Consider the following 20,768-nt stretch of genomic DNA (forward strand, 5'->3'; position numbering starts at 1 on the left):
AATGTAAGGGAGGGTTTGAGCATGCGCAAAAATCGCCATTCTCTGAATGGCTGCCTGTGCGCTTGCTCAAACAGTCCTTAAAAAAAAAAGCCAACGCCTGCAGCGTGTGAGCAGGCGTCCACCGGAGGGCTCCGCAGACAGGAGGGTGAGTCTGATCGCGTTTCTGCCGGCATAAACTGCATCGGTTCCAACCGGTGCAGTTTATGCCGGCAGAAACGCCCCGTCTGAACGAACCCATAGAGTGGGAAGGGTCCTCCAGGGTCATCTAGTCCAACCCCACAATGTAGGAAATTCACCAATACCCCCCCACACACCCCAGTGACCCCTATTCCACGCCCGGAATATGATTTAAAAAAAACCCTCCAGGATCACTGGGGGCCAAACTGGCCTGGAGAAAAATTGCTTCCTGGCCCCAAACTGGCGATCAGCACTTCCCTGCGCATGTAAGAAAGGGCCACAAGAACTAAGCACTGATGCAACCCTTCCTGCTCTACCTCTCGTGATTTGCCTAAGTTCACACAATCAGCATTATGATCCTTTTAAAGCTGAAAGCATGATATAAATGCAAAGGACTATTTATAAGATTATCTGTAAGACACAAGACCAGGACGCATCTCACTTCTGGCAATCACTAAGAGAGACCCTATAACTCAGCTTCCATTGCCCCACACACACCCCACACTGGAATAAGAACATAACATCAGGTCATACCACATTGCAATAAAGCCCCTACAACTGTATATAGAAATACTGAGCTTCCCTACCATTTGCCACAACTAGCCCACCACACAACCAGGATCAAGCCTCCTAAGTGGACCAACAGAGAGGCATACACTCGTTTGAGAAACTGAGTTTTACATAACTTTTTAAGGAGCCGGGAAGGAGAGCTGGGGGAGCCAGAATGACCTCTCGCGTGAGAGGTGGAATTTGCCCCTACGAGTCCAAGGCCACCACCACCACCACCCCCGGGCTCAGGGAGGCGGGTGAACGTTTCGCCCCCCCACCGTGCCTCAACTGATGGCTGGTGGGAGCAGGGGGCAGGGCATATGTGCCCGCTCCCTGGGCTCCTGACTGGCGGAGCGATGCTCCGGTGCGCTCAGGCAGGAACCGAGGCCTGGTTGAACCTGAAAACCTGCATTTGTTGTCGTTGCTTAGAAAACCAAGCAATTCATTCATTTTGGTGGTACCTGACAATTCAATTCAGAGTTCAAGTAGAGTTCAGACTCAGGGAGAGGCATGAAAGATGAAACTGAAAGCCTTGTTTTTCCAATCATTCCTGTTAAACAAATCATGCAACAAGAGGAAAGTCTGCTGAGAGGCCTTCTTGCCTGGTGTGTTTCCCCCCACCCCATCAAATTGCTAGGCTGGTGGTTTGGAAAGAGCATTTTTTAATTCTAAACAAGCACACACATACACATCAAGTTATCACTTTGCTAATGTTAGCTCTGTTCTCATTGAGACAGAGGATTTTCAGGTTCTTTCTTGTATTTTGCTATAGCTCATGTTAGTGTGTTAGCATTCCCTTTCCCTTTGTGAATTCAGAGACATTTGCAGAGTCAACAGAGCATCACTATAGCAGCCACCACCCCAACCCACCCCTAACCATTGGAGAGATGTTTCAGGCTTTACTTTTAAAAAATCAGTAATTCTTTAAAAAATCAGTAATTGTTACAGAGCCGCGGTGGCTTAGAGGTTAAGACGCAGTTCGAGACCGAGTGCCTTATGACGGAGTGAGCTCCCATCTTTGGCCCCAGCTCCTGCCAACCTAGCAGTTCAAAAGCAAGAAATTGCAAGTAGATAAATAGGTACCACTTTGGTGGGAAGGTAACGGCATTCTGTGTGCCTTGGCATTCAGTCATCATGCCTGATGCCAACCACATGACCACATAGAAGTCTTTGGACAGCGCTGGCTCTTTGGCTTGGAAACAGAAATGAGCGCCGCCCCTTACAGTCAGATTCAACTCTTGAGCAAGGGAAACCTTTACATTTACCTTTACTATAGCAATTAAAGTGTCCCCAAAAAGCCCTCCAGTGGCTGGCAGGAACAGTGGCCAGAGGAGGCTGAAGCAAGGGAAATGTAGCCAATGTGGACAGGACCTTAATAACTCTGCAGTGGCCTGTCCAGTGCAAACCCACTTGGCAATCGGTCCAAAAAGATCATATCAAACCAAGTTTGGGAGAGATCAGAGCAAACAAGAACCTGGAAATTAGACTATTGGGGGAACACACTGGGCATTTCCACATGGCATTATTGCACTGGTTCTGGCCTCAAACTGCCTCTGTTTATCCCCTGGCTTCCACACATTCTCTTCAGCCATTAGTCTTCTCCTTGCCTTTTTCCTGGGTGGTTTTTTTTTCTGGTTGTTTTTTTTGGGGATGTCTTTTACCCCATTTTTCCCCCAACTAATTTTGAGTCTCATTTGTATAGGGATGCCAACCTCCAGGTGGGACCTGCGGATCCCCTGGAATTACAGTTCATCTCCAGACTAAAGAGAACAGTTCCCCTGGAGCAAATGGATGCTTTGGAGGACGAACTCAATAGCATGATACCTCAGTGAGGTCCCTGTTCTCCCCAGGCTCCATCCCCCAATCTCCAGGAGTTTCCCAACACAGATCTGGCAACCAATGCTCCCTCTAAGCTGTGGGGTCTTGTGAGCAAAAATTCTACTTTGTGAGTTAATGTCATTAAAATTGTGAGCCAGCAAATTGGCTACTGCATCAATTAGTTTGCTCTGGAGCCATCCTTTAATTGGGGAGGGGGACCTTCCTAACAGCAATATACTGCTATGATGTGCCTGTACCATGATACTTCCTGCCCCCACTTACTAGATTCTTTTTCATAAGGTTTGATATTTTATGGAGAGTTGGGAATATTTATTGTCACTTCTGATTCTGGTGGAGATTATCACAGGATAGCCCACTGACCCACTTCACTGTTCTCAGCCAGCTAGAGAAATTTATGTGACTGAAAGTTAAGTACTGGCCGCTTGAAAGCAATTGACTAGATGAGTGAGCAACTGATTCCTCTCCATTTGCTGCCTTTGTCAACAGCAAAACTTTTAAAAACCAGTTTGCTGTCCCAAATATCCAAATATTGGGATGAACGTAGAGGGGAAGGCACTTCTGCACAAACACAAGATGGTGATTCTCACGCATGCATAGGGGGAGGAAGGTAGGGCCTAGCCCCTCTTCTAGTAGTAAGTCAATATATCGATACAGCACATAATCATTTTAAGGGGGGGGGTTAGTGCTGTGCCAGCCAAGGCTTGGATAGCCCAGGCTAGCCTTGTCTCATCAGATTTCAGAAGCTAAGCAGGCTTAGCCCTGGTTACTATTTAGATGGAAAAACACCAAGGAATATCAGAGTCACTATGCAGAAGCAGGCAATGGCAAACTACCTCTGAACATCTCTTGCCTTGAAAACCCTACTAGGTTGTCATAAATTGGCTGAGACTTGACAGCAAAAAAATAAAAAGAAAATAAAGTGCTGTGCCACCACTGGTGACAACAGCACCACCGCTCAGGAAACCCAATTAAATTGTGAGATAATAAATTATGAGAAAATAAACCGAAGTGGAAGCTAGAAAACAGGGAGGGAAGATGTGTGGAAACTGTGCGCAATTCTGCTGCTATCGGATCAACAGCTAAGAAAACACAGACCAAGGGCCCTGGTGCACAAAAGCCCATTGTGTGGATGCTTTGGAAATAAAGCTCTAGTTTGGATTAGAGACCAGAATGAATTCCCTGTGTGGAAGCAACCCAAGCGCACATTCCATTGGGAGCAGCATCCCAACTTTCTGAGAGCATCCTGGCATTAACTATGTGTTTATTACACTCACAGTTACCTTTTTAAAGTTTCCAATAAAACAAAATCTTTGGTGAATTTTAAAGATAATAATGGATGAAGCCATTTGATACTGTCCACGGGGTTTTCTTGGCAAAAATACTGGACGATGCCACTCTAATGGCAGAAAGGGAAGAGGAGCTCAAGAGCCTCTTGCTCAAGATAAAAGAGGAGAGCGCAAAAGTGGGCTTGAATCTCAACATCAAAAAAACTAAGATCATGGCATCCGGCCCCATCACTCCTTGGCAAATAGAAGGGGAAGTCGTGGAAGTAGTGACAGACTTCACGTTCCTGGGATCCCAGATCACTGCAGACTGTGACAGCAGCCATGAAATTAAAAGATGCCTGCACCTTGGGAGGAAAGCGATGGCGAACCTAAACAGCATGATAAAAAGTAGAGACATCACCCTGCCAACAAAATTCCGCATGGTCAAAGCAATGGTATTCCCAGTAATGTATGGCTGTGAGAGTTGGACCATAAGGAAGGCCGAGCGCCGAAGAATAGATTATTTTGAACTATGGTGCTGGAGAAGACTCTTGAGAGTCCCTTGGACTGCAAGAAGATCAAATCAGTCAATCCTAAAAGAAAGCAACCCTGACTGTTCCCTGGAAGGCCAAATAATGAAACTGAAGCTCAAATACTTTGGCCACCAAATGAGAAGGGAGCACTCACTGGAGAAGACCCTGATGCTGGGAAAGACTGAAAGTCAAAGAAGACGGGGACGGCAAAGGATGAGATGGTTAGTTGAGCAAACTTCAGAGGACAGCGGAAGACCGGAAGGTCTGGTGTGATCCGGTCCATGGGGTTGCGAAGCGTCGAACTCGACTGTGCGACTGAACAACAAATGGATGAAGCAAACCAAAGACATAGGGTTGCTAACAACCTGGAGGGAAAAAATTCCCTGCCCCGTTAATAGAGGCTTAACGTGAGGGAATGAGCAGTTAGCTTTCTGTGGCATGAAGGTAAATAACATTACCTGGTAAATAACATCCCTCTAATCTCTTAAAAGTACATTTTTTCTCCAGGTTGTTGGCAACTCCACAAAGACACCCTAAATCTCTCCACCCTTTTGCTATATACTTATCGGATAGATGCAAAAACTAAGCTGAGATACCTTTAAGTGGCCAGATGTTGGCTTACGGGTGCCAGATTTATTTATTTATTTTTGCTTTAGCTCCAATGCCATCATATGGACAGGCATGGCATTTTTAGAAATTTCTATTTTAAGATAGCCTTGTTTCGCAGGAAAACGTCACCATTAAAGTCAATCTGGTGGGTAATTGCTTTGTAGCTGACCAGGAGTCTGTCATATGATTACAAATGTCATGACTTGAAATTCCTTGGGTACTCTGCTGGAAAATCCTATTTGTCTTTACGTTCCCAGGCTATTTTATTATTAGAGATCTATAAGCCCACTTCTTTCAAGAGCCTTCTTTAAAAAAAAAATGGCTATATTTAAATTGTCAAAAGATGTCAACTGGTTGTGAGGGACAACCTCATACTGGCAGTAATTACCAGAGGGCAATGATCAATGGAGGTCTTTTGTTAGCATTACGGGATCAGTATTGACTCAGGAAGTTAAGTGCCTCAGTGGGTTAGGCGGAGGTTGAAATGGACAGGCATTTTTGCCCTTGGCGGCTCAGAAGCCACTAACCTACATTTAGCCCATTAATTATTCCTGTCCAAATGGCAGCGATCATTATGATCGGCAATCAGCTGAGGAAAAGGAAGTCACAAGGCAACACAAGAGACTCCATTTACAGAACCAGGAAACACATCTTTCCCCACCAGTCACAGCAGGAACTACTATTTGACTCCATTCACGGGCCCTTTTCTAAAGAGGTGGCAACGGCCCCACCAGCTCCATTAGACGTGCAGCTCTTTGAGAAGTCTGACACATGTTTTCAGCTTTGAAGATTCCATTTATATGGCACAGTGATCTGACTAATTTTAACAGAAGGGGGGGTGCATTTTGCATCTCGGCACATCCACGCACGCTCCTGCTTGCATGTACCAGTTTATGCGGGAAAGTGATATGCTGCATCCCTGACCCAAGTCTCTAAATATAGCATGGAATAGAGTTGGGAAACCAATATTTCTCTATAGAGCTACAAAAAGTGCAGAAAGGGGCAACACAAATGATCACAGGGCTGGAATGCCTGCCCTGCGAAGCAAGACCTAAAGCATCTGGGTTTTCCATTCACAAAAAAGGGTGACTGAGGGATGACAGGATATAGATCTACAAAATCATACCTGATGTAAAGAAAGTGGTTCAAGAGAAACTTTTCTCCTTCTCCCATAACTGTAGAATTTAGGGGCACCCTAGGAAACCGATTGGCATTGGATTCAAGACAGAAAACATTACTATTTCACACAGTGGGTAGTTGACATGTGGAACTCATTTCCATGAGATACAGTGCTGGCCACTGGCTTACTTGGATTCAAAAGAAGAAGAGGAGAAGATTGGATTTATACCCCAGCCTTCACTACCAGAAAGAGTCAGAGTGGCTTACAATCTCCTTTCCCTTACCTTCCCCACAACATACACCTTGTGCGGTAGGTGGGGCTGAGAGAGCTCTCTCGAGAACTGCCCTTCAGAGAACAGCTCTGAAAGAACTTATGACTGACCCAAGGTCACACCAGCAGCTGCATCTGAAGGAGTGGGGAATCAAACCTGGTTCTCCCAGATTAGAGTCCGCACTCTCAACCACTACACCAAACTGGCTCTCCAAAAGAGGATGGGACAGATTAATGGAGGATAGGTTATCATTGGCAGTTAGCTACAATAGCCAAATAGGGTCTCTGGGTTCAGAGGTACAGAGCCTCTCTCAATGCTGGGGAGTAGTCAGCAGTGAATAGCTGACTTGTGGAAATCACTGCCATACGCAGGAGCCATCTGAGACATGGGGCAGCCCGGGCAGCAGCCCCAAGCCCTGCACTTGGGGGGGAGGCGGTTTGCTGGAAGGCTCCACGTCTGTCAAGCTTCCATTTATTGCCACCAGGCAGAGGGAGATGGGGGGGGGGGATGCTCTGTTAGCACATGTTCCAGCCCTTACCTGTTTTGAGAGACAAGTTGGAGAAAGTTTGGAGCCCCAGGGAGGCTGTAGTACCCACCCAGTTTCTCACAGCTCGCCTGTGCTCTGAACATTCTCCAACCCATCTCTCAAAGTGCATAAGAGTGCACTAGAGCACTAACAGTGCATTTTCCTCACCCATCTTGTGTTACCTGTCAGGACCACAATGAGCTGGCAGGAGGGGGCGGGGGGGGCACATCTCCCTCCCCTCGTCCTTGGGTTTTGCCCAAGGCCTCAGAATCACTGAGACTGCCTCTGGCTATTATATGTGTCTTAGGTGGATTTAAAAGCGGGTTGGACAAATGTATGGAGCCTAGGTCTATCGCTGGCTATTAGCCATGCTAGCCGAATATGGTCTCAAGCTTCAGAGGCACAGTGTCTCTAGTTGTCAGATGCTGGGGAACAGCCAGCAGGTGAGCCTTGTTTCTGTGGGCCCGGTTTGTGGGCTTCCCAATTGCATCTTACTGGTGGCTCCTGGAAATGGGATGCTGGCATAGATGGACCCTTGGTCTGATCCAGCATGGCTGCTCTTATGTTCCTACATTCCTGCACAAGAATATTTCAAGGTTTGACCTTCACAACAGAGCATGTTATTGTCTAATTCTGTTTAAAATAAGATGCATTTGGATGGTGAAATTACATTTGCAACCCACTAATATCATCTATAATCTGTCAGAGTAATTCAACTGAGCCCTAAATTGTACATACAAAGATTAGGGTTATCTGGTTTACCATGCTACCCCCCCCCAGCTGTTCATAATATCAATAATAACATTATAGTAATCTCCAGGGGTCTTGTTGTAGAAAAAGAGCTGCCGGAGCTCATTAGCATAACTCATTAGCATAACTTATTTGCATATGCCACACCCCCTGACATCACCGGAAGTGTGTCAGAAGGCCCGGCTACTTACCCTCCTGCTTCATCCTCATTCCCAAACGGAATGACGATCGAAGCAGAGGGCGGGGTAAAGAAGGGGCGGGGCTTCACCACGTGACCGCCCCGCCCCCTAGAGGTTTTCTTCCGGAGCTCCGTACCTGAGAGCTCCCCCCCGACTAGAGCCCTGGTAATCTCTTATGTCAAAGGTTTTTTTACAGGCGTATAGGAAAGTATGTTTACTGAGCAGTCCTCTATGATAAACTGTATACACACATAAGTAAATAATTTAGTTTGCATTTTCCAAACATTAGTATACATTCCTAGCTGTGACCTGAAAACTCTTCACGACTGATTCAAGTGTTTGATAGAGCAATGGAACTCCTACACACCAATATTCCATCATATGCATAGATGTGCTGCATGTGGCAGGCCCATAGGGGGCCTTAACCAATAGCCAACAGAGGCAGCTGCTCCAGACCCACACTGGTAGGGCCTGACCACCCCCTGCTCCTGACAGAGGGGCCAGCCATTTTGGCAGCAGTGGCTGGTCACACCAACTGTCTGGGGCTCAGGCAGCTGACTCAGCTGCTTGCTGCTGTTCCATACAAGGCTTGGGCAGCCAGCTTCTGGTAACAGCCGTGGCTCCTACCCGATTCACATGGGATGAGATCTGCCCATTACTTGGATTCTGGTGACAGGTGGTAGGCCTGACAGGGGGCCTGGAAGGCGAAGCAGTGATCCTGTATTTTCCCCCAGGATTCCAGAATCACTAAGACCATCACTGTACAGGATCCATTGAATGACCCACCCCCTAACAAAATGGCCACGTTACCCCTGGCCACTGGTGGGGGATGGGGGCAGGGCTGCCAGATCCAGGTTAGGAAACTCCCGGAGATTTGGGGATGGAACCTGGGGGTGACAGGGACCTCAGCGGGGTACAATACCAGAGTCCACCCTCCAAAGCATCCATTTTCTCCAGGGGAACTGATCTCTGTAGTCTGGAGATGAGTTGTAATTCCCCTGGGTCTACCTGGAGGCTGGTGTCCCTAGACTAGGCTGTTCTTTTTGAACTGGACATTGAGACCATGTTTGTATTTAAGGCATACCTCCACCTCTCAATCATTCTGATCTTACGGAAGAGGGAGAGTCCTTAAATAAGCAGCAGAAAAACTCCTAAATGCAAAAATATTTAATCAGCAGAGAGTCTGGAAGATGCTGAATTGTCTAGGAAAAAGTTCGCCTATTGAGCAGAGCTTGCTGTCAGCCGTGAATTATGCACAGGCAGGGCAGAGAAGATCAACATCAAATGAATAATCTGCTTGAAAGTTCCCAAGTAAACCAATGGCTTAATCAGCTCTCCTGCAAATATGATGGGTTTGCTCGACAATAACTGAATGGAAAAATGCAAGCTCATTCTATACACAGTTTTAATTTTCCATTCACCTGGAGTTAGATCAGGCTACTGAACTACTGAGTCCATTTCAAGAAAGGAAAGATGATCCTGTGTATGTGCCAACAGATTGGGATGAGGGTTCAAATTATGCTTCCTTTATAAACATAGTCCAATCTATGTTTGTGGAGTCTCGCTACCTTACCAGATCTCCAAATGTTCACATGAATAGGCCTCTGAAGGAAACACCTCTGTATTAATCTATGGGAAGGGGATTCAAGTGCATAACCTGGCTTCTGATGTAATGTTTTCTATGTATAGAAGAGGAAATATGGCACCATATTCATCAAACCCCATTTTCAAAAACCATATAAAAATCTGTACAGTTATAGTATTAAGCATTGTTTCAAAAGAAATCTGGAAAAATAACATTCTTCCAACTTCTAGAAGCTCCTAATTGAATTTCTCTTCTTGAGTCTTCTTAACTGTGGCATTTTGCCAGCCTGTGAGACGGAAGTCCAGACAGTTCCTCTCCGTTGTTCCCTGCCATACGTGCCACTCTCTTACAAACACTGTGTAAACTGTCCACATGTAAAATCAAAACATAATGAGTTAGATTCTGTAAGTGTTCTACTCATTCAAGAGGGAGGTGGCAGATTGTGTCCAGTTCCCCTTCCTTACTGCAGCCCCTGGTGCCAAAGTACATTTAGGTAAAGGTAAAGGTAAAGGTTCCCTTGTTCGAAAGCCACTTGAGTCTGACTCTAGGGTTGCGGTGCTCATCTCCGTTTCAAAGCCGAAGAGCCAGCGCTGTCCGAAGACGTTTAAGTAGTCATGTGGCCGGCAGGACTAAACACCAAGGCGCACGGAACGCTGTTAACTTCCCACCAAAGTGGTACCTATTTATCTACTTGCAATTTCTTGCTTTCAAACTGCTAGGTTGGCAGGAGCTGGAACCAGAGACGGGAGCTCACTCCGTCATACGGCAACTCGGGTCTCGAACTGCTGAACTACTGACCTTACACAGCCTGCAGTTCAGCGTCTTAACCACTAATCCTCAGCAGCAGATTTTAACATAAATAAATAAATCCTAACAGGTTTTCTATACAGTGAACATAGCAAGCCTCTTCTACTGTTTATAATCCTCCTTGAGCCAGGCTAGCCATGTAAACTAGTAGCTGGACACGTGTAGAGTCAGAATTAGCAGTACGAAATGGCAGCCCCAGTCTATGGAATAAGAACAGAGCTGAAATAAAGTTTTGCAGAGTTTTAAAATCTGATGAAATTTCAGAATTCAAAATATCTTTTTTGAATTTCAATGAAATACTGCTTTTGACAATTTAGTTTGCAAGAAACTAATGCTCAGTACTAGTTTGCCAAATGCAGTTCTTCCTGCATCTTTATTTTCCTCTAAAACCATTAAATCCAACATCATCCATTGTTAGATCCAGCAATCCAAATTTAATTGTTAAAAAAAAAAAATCAGCTAATGTTAGTTTCAGGAGGCTGGCCATTTGGTCTGCAGTAGAAGAGGTAGATTTGAGTCTAGTACCGATATTTGACAAAAGGGGCTGTGACTCTTGAAAGCTTATATCCCCAAAACAAAATATTGTTGGCCTCTAAAGTGCTACTGTATACGGAGCTGCGGTGGCTCAAGTGGTTAAGACGCTGAACTGCAGGCTGTGGAAGGTCAGTAGTTCAGCAGTTTGAGACCCGAGTTGCCGCATGATGGAGTGAGCTCCCGTCTCTAGTTCCAGCTCCTGCCAACCTAGCAGTTCGAAAGCAAGAAATTGCAAGTAGATAAATAGGGACCACTTCGGTGGGAAGGTAACAGCGTTCCGTGCGCCTTGCTGTTTAGTCATGCCGGCCACATGACCACAGAAATGTCTTCAGACAGCGCTGGCTCTTCGGCTTTGAAACAGAGATGAGCATCGCATCCCTAAAGTCGGACTCGACTGGCTTTCGAGCAAGGGAATCTTTACCTTTAAAGTGCTACTGTACTTGAATCTTGCTCATAAACTAGAATTAGATTTTTCCCCCTCAAATTTATTTCTACTATAAATGTCTACCTGAATAATGACTTATCAATATAGGACACAATCAATTCCAGCACAGGTTGTGGTGACTGCAGAAGTAGATCCAAACATCTCTCATCTCTCTCCCACACTTAAACCCTCTGCCAGGCATACACTACCATTACTTGCGAAATGATTCCCACGTTCGTCTCCCATACATACAACTGGCCTGCCCTTAAATGTGTCCCTAAATTTAGTCCAGTGGAAGTTTAGCCCAATGAAACAAATAGCCATTTCTGGTCAGGAAAATGATGCCCAGAGGAGGGTTTAACTGCCCTTCTTCACGTGCTGTGCAGTCCTAGTCCAGACTGGATTTCCATGTTAAATTTAAAACATTGCTGGGAACTCTGAACACATGTCTGATTTGACCCTGAGAAATCTCTTCATCTGCTGGAGCGGGCTGTAGATAGGGCTGTCAAATTGAGGTTGGGAAACTCCCAGAGATTTGGGGATGTAGCCTGGGGAGGGCAGGGACCTCAGTGGGGTACAATGCCATGCAGTCCACCCTCCAAAGCATCCACTTTAGGGTTGCCAAGTCCAAATTTACTTACCACGGGGGAGTCCCGCACTGTCCCGGGAATCCGTTCACGTGCACGATGCGCGCGCACCACCGCAATGACACCACCCGGAAGTGACGTCATCGCGTCAGCACATTGGGGGCAGGGCCACTAGGATTTGAGGGGAAACCATAGAGTTTTCCCTCAAATCATAGAGCGTCCTGCCCCCAACGTGGCCAGTGTGATGATGTCACCTCTGGGTGACATCATCACGCTGGGGACGTGTGCCGGAAGGGGGTGGAGTTCCCCCCGGAGCCCGATTTGCTGGCGTCGGGTAACGGGCCTCTCGGGCGGGGGGTTACCCACCCCCCGGGGGGATTTGGCAAGCCTAATCCACTTTTCTCCAGGGGAACTGACCTTTGTAGTCTAGAGATGAGCTGTAATTCCAGGGGACCCCCAAGTCCCACCTAGAGGCTGGCATCCCTAGCTGTCGACCACAAAAACTTCTGTGAATCTGCTAGTCTGTAAGGTGCCACCTTTTACAAGAAAAGTTCTAATTTTATTTTTGACTGTGTGCTTCCACCCTACATGGCAGGAATGAAATTAGAAGAAATACAGGGAAAGGTTTTTTTGTTTTGTTTTGTTTTTCATGGAGACCTTCAGCATACAAGTCACAAAACAGAAAGTCAAAGATCCAGGCACACCTCAAAGTCATGTTATTCTATGCTATTCATACCACTTTTCTTGTTTACATAGGACATTTTTTGTTTTCTTTTCCAGAAGAATGCTGCCAATCGCCAGAGGCAGACATGTTTATCAAGCTGTGTATCTTGAAGTCTGACATAAAATCTGTGGCCTTTGGTACAGCCAAAAAACTTTCTGTCAGCACCTTAGAGACAGCAAGCCCACAGGGCTGGCCTGGGACCAGAGAGCACAAGCAAATGGCCGCACAGTTGACTCCAAGCCAAAAATGACAGAAAGAGGGAAAGTCAAACTCGAGGCAAGCAACCCTTTTTCCATCCACTCTGCTTAATATCCAGGGGAGGCTTCTAAACCACAAATCTGTCACATCTCAGGTAAAAAGAGTAGTTTTTTCCTTCCCATGTGAGGTTCTGCTTTGCCAGCTAACCCAGGCATAGATCATGATAGTGGATGTGAAAGGTGGTGAGAGTAAGATAGTAAAAGCCTACCACATAAAGTATGCCCTCTTGGAAAACAAAAACAATCTCTAGATAAACTTCTGAAACTGGTAATCTAACCTTTTTTCTGTTTTTTAAAAATAAGTAAATGCCATCACAGATTTCTCAAGTAGAGGAGGACCAAGGAGAGACTAAGAAAAGAAAAGTGAAGAACTTGTGTTCAAATCCCAGGCTGTGACTTCATACAACTGCCCTGGAATGTAACCACCGAATGCACAATGGTGAAAATGGAATGTCTGGCTAATGGATCTCATGCAGTAGTACATGGGGAGCTGTGTACATGGCTCAATGGTAGAGCATCTGCTTGGCATGAAAAAGGTCCCAGGTTCAATCTCCAGCACCACCAGTTAAAAGGATCAGGTGGTAGGTGATATGAAAGACCTCAGCCTGATGTTATGGAGAACCACTGCCAGTGTGAGATGAGACAATACTGACCCTGATGGACCAATGGTCCGATTCAGCATAAGGTAGCTTCATGTGTTCATCTCAGGCAAGTCCTCAGCATCATCAACCTCCTGGAATTCACCCAGAATTAAAGCTAATCTCCAGACTACAAAAACCAATTCCCCTAGAGGACATGTTAGCTCCCGAGGGCAGGCTCTATACCATTACATCCCCACTGAGTTGCCTCCCATCTCCAAACTCTGCCCTCCCTAGACATCACATCCACATCTCCAATGATTTCCCAAGCTAGAGTTGACCATTCCAGTTGTACCAGATGTGCATTTATTATATTTTCAGCTGTTATTATCTCTGCATGTGAGAGAAACATACACACATCACATAAACATGTCTGTTGTTCAGTATGTCCCTGAAAAAGCCCAGAACAACATAGGTTATGGTTCATGTGTTATACCATCAGATACTTGTAGGGTTGCCAGCTCTGGCTCACGAAATTGTTGGAGATTTGGGGGTGGAATCTGGAGATGACAGAGTTTGGAGAAGGCAGGGACTTCAGCAGGGTATAATGCCATAGATCCCACACTCCAAAGCAACCATTTTCTCCAGGGTCTGTGGTCTGGAAATCACTTGTAATTCTGGGAGGTTGGCAGCCTAGACACTTGTGTTGTATGTAACCTAAGTGAAACTCACTCTCAGACATGTAAAAAATAACAGAGGGGCCCTTGCAGCTCAAGTCCAACTAGGTGGAGCAGGACCTGCTCCCAGATAATTGTACCTAGAATTGCTTCCTTCATTCTAAGTCTTTGGTTTGTTTGAAGCTATAAAAATGAGTTAAGGTTGCCAGGTCCCCACAGGCCACTGGTGGGGGATGGGGAGATAGGGAGAAACTCCTGGAAATTTAGAGATGGGGCCTGGGAAGGATAGGGACCTCAAGGGGGTACAGTGCCATAGTGTTTGCCCTCCAAAACATCCATTTTCTCCAGGACAACTGATCTCTGTAGCCTAGAGATATGACTACCATAGTTAGAACGGGGCCTCCTAATTGTAACTTCTGAGTCTTCAACACCGTTGTCTCCTCAGTCCTAATTTATACTGCTACGTTATCAATCCAACTGCAACATGTGGCACTATAGTTGGTACAATGATATATAAGTACTTGTTTAGTGAATGGTTAGAAGAGACATTTCTTCCTTGTATTCAATCTAAAATGGCAGCCTTTCTTCATGTAGTTCTTCTGGCGCTATGATATGCCAAGACCCAACAGGTGTTCCTTCACACGTAGTCCTCCAGTACCACCCCATGTACTGCCAAAAATAGATTCTTAGACCTTTCCTGTTTCTTTCCTCATGCATCACCAGTAGGGTTGCCAAGTCAAAATTTCGCCGGAGCGGGGGACTCCCCGCTGGCGGCTGGAGAGCGGCTGGAGCGCGCGGAAGTGACATTACGACGCTGGGCACGCTGAGGGCAGGGCCACAACCATCCGAGGGAACAGAAATTCTCCTCTACATTGCATGCCACTTTCACTTTCTTTGATTGTCAGATTTTATTTTAGCCTTCACACTGCATGCTGGTTTCACTTCCTTTGATCTCTTGGTTTTATGGTACTGTCTGCATAGATTTTTGGCCATTTTATGACCATTCAGAGGTGACTTTGCAGTCAGTATGACATTGGCCCGGGGTATGTGAATATAGTTTTGAGCCGCATCTTTTTCTGTTCCAGTGTGGGTTTGGTAAAACAATGGAGCAAATGCTAGATGCAGAATGGGCCATGTTATGTATGCGAGCCACCACATGGGGCCCGCAGGAAAGAGAGGAGCTTGGCTCCACAGAACAATAGGGACCTCAGATCCTAGTTCCCCCCCTAGCCGACCAATAGGCTCATTGGCGGGAAATTCAAACCCTCCAATGGGAGTGGGAGGCACTGGGCCGGGTGTGTATATAGTTGGCCTTGCAGGGCCGTTGTGTGTCTCTTATGTTAAGTACTAATAAACACGTGCAACTGCATGTCGTCGTCCGAGTCCTCCATGCGGCGAACCCAGTACTTTCCAGGCCAAGACATTCACATGGCAACAAAGGGGAGATGGAGATGGAACTCCTGTTTTCAGAATTGATACATCATTATAACCTCCATTCCTGATGAGTTCTTATTGTCCTAGTCAGTAAAATTAAATCCACATGACAGACCCTGCTTTATAACACCTGCCGTGACACAAAAATTAAAACAAGGTTAAGCATTTTAGGGAGTAATTAAAACCCAGAGTAAGCAGTTCTCCAAGCAAGCCCCTTGTCATCCAGTTTTCCAGCTCCTAATCCACAAAAAGGCCTTTGTTTGCCTAGAGATGATTAAAAAAAACCAACTCTCTCATGCAGAACTTTTTAGTTAATATGGAAAATCTTGTTTATGTACAATTCCAGTCTGCTTACTTAATATCTAGTCATCATTTTTCAGCAGCATTTACAGTCATCAAAACTCCCAGAATTAGAAAAGTCTTCAGGCTGTCATTTTTGTAAATCATCCTAGCTTTTCCATAGCCTCTATCCTTCCTCCTTCCTCATCATGCACATTCTGTCACTTGTGTTGGGCACACTGCCCAAGGCTGTGAAGATTACATCTTTCGTGCTCCATAAGCACAGCCAGCATTCTGCAAGATTTATGTTGCAAAAGCCTGTAAGAATGACTAATAGTGAGGCAGGGGGAGCGACCACTGCAGATTTAACAGCTATTTAACTCAGAGTGCCATTGCAGACATTCAAGGGGCAAAAATGTCTCTAGACACTACAATCAGGTCCCTCACATTCTTTTTCTAAATATGCCATAAATGAGCTTTTATGAGAAACTGAGAAATTTATGAGAAATGAAGCATTTTAGCCAAAATGATTCTTGGGGCACAACAGCAGAGCAGGAAATGGATCTGCCCCAAAAGTCTCCTCAAATGCTTCTCCTCAGATTTCATTCTGAAATGTTCTACAAATATTCTCTAGATGTGTAAATATTCGGTGAAGAACTGATATTCGAAATTTGATTGGATATATTTGGCATCTGGAAGAGACAGTATCTAGAAGGAACAAGACAATCATCTAATTCGCTAAAGCATCCCTTCACTTTCTTCCCTTTCAACACGGTGCTGCTTAGAAAATATCACACATAACACACAAATACCAGATGTTATTAGCACTGCCAGCACAATCACCATGAATAGTGTAAATCTCACAGGTGCCTATTGGACAATGCTTGTGACAGGACGACTAGCAATTGTTTTAATCCCCTTCACTTAATCTTTTGTTTTTAATGTGTTCATGGCTAAGCAACTCTTTTGTTGTTGTTCAGTCACACAGTCGAGTCCGACTCTTCCCGACTACTCAGATATCTGTCCACGTGAAGTAATGTTTACCTTAGCTTCATCCAATAGTGAGCATTTACTATGCCTGAGCTTGTATAGATAGTTTAATGTGTGTTCTTTCCTCCTTATATTTGTATTAGGTATGAAAACTTGATTGGCTTGTTTTCAATCCTCTCCCTCATTGGCTTGTTTTATAGGCCTTTCTCTAATTAGGTAAGACATCCTCTCTAGTTCTGGTTGGAAGGAAACTCATTAGATTCAAATACAGAGATGCGTCTGGCTGGAACATGTGCTTCAATAGGTCAGTCCAGGTTTGCTGGTGATGGGTTACTTCCTGTTACTGTGTTTGAAATAGGGATGCCAGCTTCTGAGGCCTGGGGATCCCCTGGAATTGCAGCTCATCTCCAGGCTACAGAGATCAGTTCCCCTGGAGAAAATGGATGCTTTGGTGGGTGGACTCTATGGCATTGTACCCCACTGAGGTCCCTGTCCTTCCCAAGCTCCATCTTCAACTCTCCACAAGTTTCCCAACCCAGATCTGGTCACCCTTACCACCCCCCATCCTCCACAAGTGACCAGGGGGAAACTGGCAGCCCTGGTTTGGAAACCATATGTGGTTGTTTCCATTTGTCACATGACTTCCTGCACCTACGTACGTTTGTGTCCTACCTGCCTGCCCCTAGACCTGCCATCATGCAGAGTAAGGCAGGATGAACCAGATGGGATCAGTAAAAGTCCTGGCCCCGTCCTTGTTTTGATCCTTGGTCTTGCCCAAGTAGAATTCTGTCTCATTGCAGGAGTAAACCCACTCGATCTTCAGGAGGGCGATTTGCTCCCTCTGGTTGTGGAGACCTCACCTGTAGCCAGCAAAAGTGGCCTTGGACCACAACCTGCCAGTCATGGTGTTACCTTGAAGTTCTATCCCCAGCAGGGCTCAACAGCACTGACCGAAGATGGCAGCGAGAGTTACCAGAATTCATTGGTGAGAGTTACCAGAATTCAAGAGTACATTGAAATTACATCCTTTGCTGCCCAGACAGAGTGGAGCTTCCATACAGCAGGTTTCCCTGCACTTTTGCCTTACTCAGTTCCCAGTGACTGAACCCACACTAACAGTAGGCTTTTTCAGGGACTTTTTTTTTTCTTTAATCAGTAATCAGCATGTTGCTCAAGCAGTATAACACTGCAGTGATATGTCAGTTACTAAGAAAAGGAACCCAAAAAGCCCTCTAACTGGGATAGAGGGAAATAGAGACCACAGGTGACTGGGGCAGGGGAAATGGTGCTGATGTTAGTAGGACTGGGATACATATTTCATTCACACAGCATCCTCCCTGCTTTGACTGCAATCTTTGCAAGAACATCATAGTAATGCTGTTTTAGGAAGGATCACAGAGAAGCCGGGGGGAAGCCAGAAGGCACAAGAATGCACCACAACGTTGTGCGGAAGCTGAAAGAAAACTCAATGCACATTAACACCCAAGCGAGACCAAAACACTGGTGTGAAAGCAAGCTAAGATGGCTCTGATTGAATCTCCATAGAGACCTCTGAGCTCTACCAATACATTCGAAATGAAGAGATTCAGGGAAGGTAAAAAGATTTTAAAGAGGAACAGGAAGTGAAGAGGAAATTCAGGGAATGAATCACTGTGTCAGCATAAAACATAGTGGCAGCAGAATCTTTCTGAAGAATCCTGGGGAGCAGCAGAGAGTAATGCACACAGTGTTGATTATGTAGGACAACTGAAGTTCAACACAAAGGGTGATTTCCCACAAGCGCTGCTCCGTGCTCACTCCTCCCTTTTGCCCTGATGGTACGTGTCAATTTCACACAAGCTGCTGCGCAGCCTATTTTGCCCCGCAGCTTCGTGCGATTTTCCCCGCGTCTACTCAGTCCTCAAAAAACAGGATTGAGTAGACGCGGGGAAAATTGCACGAAGCTGCGGGGCAAAAGCCGGTCGCACAGCAGCTTGTGTGAAATTGGCACGTACCATCAGGCCAAAGAGAAGAGTGAGCGCTGCGGAGCAGCGCTTGTGGGAAATCACCCAAGGAGTTTGCCCAGACACTGAAGCAATGGAAGAAAGAATGCTGTATGTCAACAGAATTGGGCTATGGCTGATCAAGATGAGAAAATGAAAGTAAGCCTGTTTCACTATTAATTTGGAGGAACACTGTGAACTGAGTGCAGCATAGGGTTGTCAGGTCCCCTCGCCATACTGGCAGAGGGATTTAGGCATCGTCTGGGATGTTCCCCAATGCAATGACATCACCCAGAAGTGACAGCATCGCGTCAGCAACATTGCACAGGACGCTCTGGTTTGAGGGCAAAACTCTATGGTTTTAGGCCAAATTTACCATAGAGTTTTGCCCTCAAACCAGAGCATTCCATGCAATGTCCCCAATGTGATGACATCACTAGTCTGTGACAAATTGACCTCCAAAACCAAGATACTTAGTGTATCAAAATTCAAAGAGCTGGGAAATTAGGGGTTAATGCCTCACCGTAAAGCAGTTTGATTGACAGACTGCTGCCTGTGTGCACCCCCTTCTCTTTGACCGGTCAGCGCCAGCTGAGGAGAGTTTTAAAAAGTCTTTTCAGTGGGGGTCAGTCGTTTGGACTTTGGCTTGGCAGTTGCCAGTCAGGAAGAGTGTGTGTGTCGGTCTGAGGGAAACAGACTTCAGATGGGAAGTGAAGGGACACAACTCCTAGTTCTTACTGTGTACCATCACATTTAAGGAGAAGTTCAGAAATCAGAACTTAAAATCTGTCAGCCCTAGCTGAATTCTGTTTATTCAGTCTCCAGAACTGGGGTTTAGGTTTGACAGAAGAGAGTGGACAGGAGGTTGAAAACTGCCAGTCCAGCCAAACAGAAAAGGATTATCGCTCCTAGAAAGAGGAGGATATTTCTTACCCAGTTATGCAGAGGGTTCACCTCAGAAGGGAGCCCTGGTTTGTGTGAAAAGGGAAACAGTCTTAGACTCCTCAAGAGTTAAAAAGAGAAAGTTATAATCCCACAAGGGAAGTATTTAAATACAGGAAGAAAGTACTAACTTCCAGGAAACTAAGATAGTTTTATGAAACTTTATTAAGACACATTGTTGCTGAAAGGAATCTCCAAGACAAACAAACGTCTCAGTCAAGAACTGAGTCTCTAAGAATACAAGCTTCAACTATACTCTGTTGCCTGTTCAAAATAATCAAATTTGTATAAACAACGTTACCTCAACTTCTTGTCCCCTGCCCTATTCCAAAGCCAACTGTGCCTGTTCAATAAAATCAACCTTTTTGTTTGAATTTTACTTCATGTCAAGTGCCATTTCCAAAGGGATTTGTAAAGAGGGCTCCTGCTTAGCTACAATAAACCCCTGGGCAAAACCCAAATAGCTTCTCTATCACAGGGTGGGACACGCAGAAAGTTATAATTCTATAATTCAAATACGCTACTAAAAGGTTGCCAAGAGTGGGGAACAGCATTTTGTTGGGAAAATCTGCCTCATAGTGAAGAAGAAGCAGGGGTCCGTCATAGTCACTTTGAGGTAAAATTATCGCATTGGGGACGTTGTGCCAAAATGTGGCTGTATGGGGGTGGGGTTTTCCCTGCCAGCCAGGTCTGAAGCCCCCAAAATCAGGGGAACCGTGCCAGGACCTGGGGACTGGCAACCCTAGTACAGCACTTAAGTGGTATGAGTTCTGTTTTCTAGATATTTTAAACATGTACAATGGTTGTTTTGTGTTGTTTTTATGTCAATGACTTGTTTGTGGAGACCCAGTTTGGTGTAGTGGTTAAGAGCACAGACTCTAATCTGGGAGAACCGGGTTTGATTCCCCACTCCTCCACATGCAGCTGCTGGTGTGACCTTGGGTCAGTCACAAGTCCTTTCAGAGCTGTTCTCTCATGAGCAGTTCTCAGGAGAGCTCCCTCAGCCCCACCTACCTCACAGGGTGTCTGTTGTGGGAAAGGAAAGGGAAAGGGATTGTAAGCCACTCTGAGACTCCTGATAGCGAAGGACAGGGTATAAATCCAATCTCTTCTCTTCTTTTATATTGATAATTTATTACATTTTAATGGT

Source organism: Gekko japonicus, unplaced genomic scaffold, assembly GCF_001447785.1.
Source record: "Gekko japonicus isolate JY-2015 unplaced genomic scaffold, Gekko_japonicus_V1.1 scaffold341, whole genome shotgun sequence".
In the NCBI taxonomy this organism is placed as follows: Eukaryota; Metazoa; Chordata; class Lepidosauria; order Squamata; family Gekkonidae; genus Gekko; species Gekko japonicus.